This window comes from Pongo pygmaeus, chromosome 15, assembly GCF_028885625.2.
Source record: "Pongo pygmaeus isolate AG05252 chromosome 15, NHGRI_mPonPyg2-v2.0_pri, whole genome shotgun sequence".
Classification (NCBI taxonomy): Eukaryota; Metazoa; Chordata; class Mammalia; order Primates; family Hominidae; genus Pongo; species Pongo pygmaeus.
Window position 1 is genome coordinate 29543680 of NC_072388.2, and position 5140 is coordinate 29548819.

The following is a 5140-nucleotide window of genomic DNA, read 5'->3' on the forward strand; positions in this document are numbered from 1 at the left end:
ATGTAAGTTAATCCTTTGAGGTAGAAATGTATATACAGTGGACAGTGCATAAAGTGAGCACATTTACCTCAGCAAACAAACTGTAGATGCTCAGGTCAGTTTAAGAGTAAAGGTAAAGGTCAGGTTGGGTGCGGTGCTTCACGCATGTAATCAGAGCACTTTGGGAGGCCGAGGCAGGCGATCACTTGAGGCCAGGAGTCTGAGAGCAGCCAGGGTGACATAGCAAAACCTTGTCACAACAACAACAAAAAATTAAACTTAGCTGGGCATCGTGGTGCATACCTGTAGTCCCAGCTACTTGGGAGGCTGAGCCAGGAGGATCTCCTTGCAAGGCTGCAGTGAGCCATGATTGTGGCACTGTGCTCCAGCCTGGGAGACACAGTGAGACCCTGTCTCCAAAAAAGAAAAAAAAAGAGTAAAGGTACTAGGGAGTCATTTATTTGTGATTCTCTGCTTTCCTTTTCTAAGATTTAGGGCTTGGAAAGCATTTTCTTACACAGTCTTCCAAGTGGCGATTGGGTTTTAAGTGGGTTCACACACTGGACTGCAATGCTGCACTATAGACTGTGTTAGGCATGTGCTTCCAGCTTCTGGTATATTAATACTTGCATTTAACGTCCCCAAAGTATAAGGCTGTACTGATAGTTTGAGACTAATCATTGTGTGTAAGCATATTTTCTGGGAAAAGACATGGACACATCCAAGTTGGGAGGCCAGAAACATGTCTCCTCTCTACTGCAGTGCTACGGGGTGCACCCACCATCTCAGCTCTCCAATCTTCCTCACGTTGGAGACCAGTCTTCTCCGAAGTCTTGGATCTTGGCAGGAGGTCACTCCACTTTACACATTGCCCTTGAGTGAATAAAAGGCAAGCTTAGAAGTAGAGACTACTCGATGGGAGAAGGGGAAAGAGCAGTGGGAGAGAGGGGATAAAAATCCCCTGTGGCTGTGGAGGAAAGGCAGAGGGTTTCAGTTCTCTTATGGGAAGCAAAGAGAGGGTGGAGCCCCATGAACAGACTCAAAATGTGATCCTGGCAGGGCATACCAGACTTGTGAGATTGATCAGAAAAACTTCCAGCTTATGAGGTCTCCAGTGACTTCTCTTAGCTATCAACTGGAATGCCAAAGGCAAGGCATTTTTCCAGTTAATTGATATACTTCCTATCAACCACAATTTCTTCAGATTTCTTGAGTGAGGAAGCAAAGAGTTTTGTCCTGTGTGGAGGCAAGGAATCCATATAATCTGTATATTGGAAATAGCTCTGCCATCTTTCACAAGAAATACCTGCATAGCTTCACTGGTTATATCTCACCAGACCCTTATTGATGTTCTGTGTTCTCCAGAAGGAAGTGACAAGTGAGAAAAGAAAAACTTCAGCTGAATTAAATTTAAAGGTTTTTTGTTTTGTTTTGTTTTTTCGTTTGTTTATTTGTTTTGTTTTTGACACAGTTTCACTCCGTCACCCAGGCTGGAGTGCAATGGCATGATCTCAGCTCACTGCAACCTCTTCTTCACGGGTTCAAGCGATTCTTGTGCCTCAGCCTCCCAAGTAGCTGAGATTACAGGTATGCACCACCATGCCCGGCTAATTTTTGTATTTTCAGTAGAGACAGTGTTTCACCATATTGGCCAGGCTGGTCTCAAACTCTTGACCTCAAGTTATCCACCCACCTCCTTTTCCCAAAGTGCTGGGATTACAGGCATGAGCCACCGTGCCAGGCTAAAGGAATTTAATTGAGCAATGAACACATTCCCTAATTGGGCAGCCCCCAGAATCACAGCAGATTCACAGAGACTCTGGCGCAGCCACGTGGTGGAAGAAGATTTAGAGACCAAAAAAAGGGAGATGACTCCAGAAATTGGAAGTGAGGTACAGAATGGCTGGATTGGTTACAGCTTGGCGTTTGCCATATTTGAACACAATTTGAACACTCAGTAGTGTATGAATGGTAGAAGTACTGCCGCTGGGATTGGCCAAGACTTAGCTATTGTTACAGGTGCATACTCCTAAATTAGGTTTTCAATCTTGTCTAATTATTAAGCTAGGTTACAGTTCATCCACAAGGACTCAAATATAGAAGTACAGAGTCCTTTCCTGGGCATATTTAGTTTGCTTTAGCACAAGTAAATACAGTCTACTTCAGCATTCAGGATGCTTGGGTGCACAGAACGCAGTGTACACTCTCATCCCTATGTGTGCAACAGTATTTGTTTCTGGCACTTAGAAACAGCATTCGGTGAATCCAGAGACACTTTGTTTTTGTACAATGGTTATTGTTTTCTACAAATTTTTACCTTATGACTTTCTGTTTTAACTGTTTAACAGTATTAAAACAATATTAACTGTTTTTCTGTGTGTTTGGTTTTTCATTAATTAACTTATTTATTTTATTTTATTTTTTGGCTAATTTTTAAATTTTTTGTAGAGAAGCCATAACTTATTTTAAAGGCTAGTCAAGTGAAGCAGTGGGAGTTGAGAAGGAACAAAGAAATCTGTAACTAGTTGTGATCAATTAGTTGTAAACACCATTGCACTCGGACCAGCCTATTAGCTGTTTTTAAAATTTGAAATCACAACTTTTGGGCCGGGTGTGGTGGCTCACACCTGTAATCCTAGCACTTTGGGAGGCTGAGGTGGGTGGATTGCTTGAGCTCATGAGTTAGAGACCAGCCTGGGTAACATGGCGAAACCCCGTCTCTACAAAAAAAATACAAAAATTAGCCAGAAGTGGTGGCACATGCTTGTGGTCCCAGCTACTGTGTGAGACTGAGGTGGGAGGATGGCTTCAGCCTGGGAGGTGGAGGTTGCAGCGAGCTGAGATCATGCCACTCTACTCCAGCTTGGGCAATAAAACCAGACCTTGTCTCGAAAAAATAAATAAATTAATAAAATAAAATATAATCACAACTTTTTGTTGCAGGTTTTCAAAAAAAATTAATGAATTAAAGCTAAGTATTAAAGAAATTCAGAGGCTGGGTACGGTGGCTCAAGCCTGTAATCCCAGAACTTTGGGAGGCCAAGGTGGGCAGATCACTTGAGGTTTGGAGTTCAAGACCAGCCTGGCCAACATGGTGAAACCCCATTTCTTTTTTTTCTTTTTTTTTTTTTTGAGATGGAGTCTCACTTTGTCACCCAGGCTGGAGTGCAGTGGCTAAATCTTGGCTCACTGCAACCTCTGTCTCCTGGGTTCAAGAGATTCTCCTGTCTCAGCCTCCTGAGTAACTGGGATTACAGGCACGCACCACCACACTCGGCTAATTTTTGTATTTTTAGTAGAGATGGGGTTTCACCCTGTTGGTCAGGCTGATCTCGAACTCCTGATCTCGTGGTCTGCCTACCTCAGCCTCCCAAAGTGCTGGGATTACAGGCATAAGCCACCACATCTGGCCGAAACCCCATCTCTACTAAAGAAAAATAGAAAAATTAGCCAGGCATGGTGGCATGGGCCTGTAATCCCAGCTACTCAGGAGGCTGAGGCAGGAGAATCGCTTGAACCCGAGAGGCAAACGTTGCAGTGAGCTGAGATCGTGGCACTGCACTCCAGCCTGGGTGACAGAGTGAGACTCCGTCTCAAAAAAAAAAAAAGCAAGAACTCTCAGCAAACTTAGAGTAGAATGGAGGTTCTTCAATTTGCTGAAGATTTTATACCAACTTCGCAGACACATTCATTTAAAGATTGGAAACATATCACTATAATTTAACAGTGCTATAATAAAGGAAAATGTTATCGTTATCAGATCCATATGTACTATAATACTATATTTTGGATATTTGACCCTCCATACCTCATGTGCAATTTGATCCCAGTGATAGTGGTGGGTGGGGCTTAGTGGGAGGTGTTTGGGTCATGGAGTGGATCCCTCATGAATGGCTTACTGCTGTCCTCATGGTAATGAGTGAGTTCTCACCCTATTAGTTATTGCAAAAGCTTCCCCTTGACTTCTGCCTGAGGCCCTCACCAGAGGCAGATGCTGGCACCGTGCTTCTCGTACAGCCTACAGAACTGTGAACAAAATAAACCTCTTTTTAAAATAAGTACCTAGCCTCGGATATTCCTTTACAGCAACACAGATTAGGACACATAAGTTCTTTGAAACTGGGCATAGTGGCTCACGCTTGCAATCCCAGAACTTTGGGAGGCCGAGGCCAGAGGATCACTTGAGCCCAGAAGATCAAGACCAGCCTGGACAATACAGTGAGACCTTGTCTCTATGAAAAGTTAAAACATTAACCAAGCATGGTGGCACATGCCTATAGTCCCAGCTGCTCAGGAGGATGAGGTGAGAGGATTGCTTGAGCCCAGGAGGTGGCAGTTGCAGTGAGCTGACATTGCACCACTGCACTCCAGCCTGGGCAACAAAATGAGACCCTGTCTCCTTCCCATGTGACAGAAAAAAAAAAAGTTCTTCAAAGATGATTGGTAAAGTGATAAAAAGCATACAAAGGGAAACAATTATTGCGGGCTTTTGCCATTTTGTGTGTGTGTGTATGTGTGTGTGTCAATTGGGTTTTTGTTTTGAAATTGGGTCTAGTTCTGTCACCCCAGGCTGGAGTGCAGTGGCACTGTCGTGGCTCACTGCAGTCTTTACCTTCCAAGCTCAAGTGATCCTCCCACCTCAGCCTCCCAAGTAGCTAGGACCACCACCACATCCAGCTAATTCAAAAAAATTTTTTTTGTAAAGATGAGGTCTCACTATGTTGCTCAGTCTGGCCTCAAGCGATGTTCCTGCCTCAGCCTCCCAAAATGCTGGGATTACAGGCATGAGCCACCATGCATGGCCTGTCATTTTTTTGGTTGTGTAATTTCCAATTCTTCTCCCTATAGAGGATAAACGTTTTATTGTTTATCATGTAGGTGAGATGCAATGCTATGTTGCCCACAATGGAAGCTTAAGTGGGGACATCTTTCCTCTTCTTGAACTGGCGCTCTAAGGTTTTTGGTGGCAACAGAAATTCCACATGACATGTCCTAGAATGTGTGGGTCCGATACACTCTGTGTAAATGCCATTTTTCTAGTCTGGATAGATCCCGACTTCCTTGTCCCTAGTAGGCATAACCTTGAATCTTATTTTTTTTCTCTCTCTCTACAAAATGGTGCCTTAGATTTTCATTAGATTTAGAGTGGAACAAAGTAGGG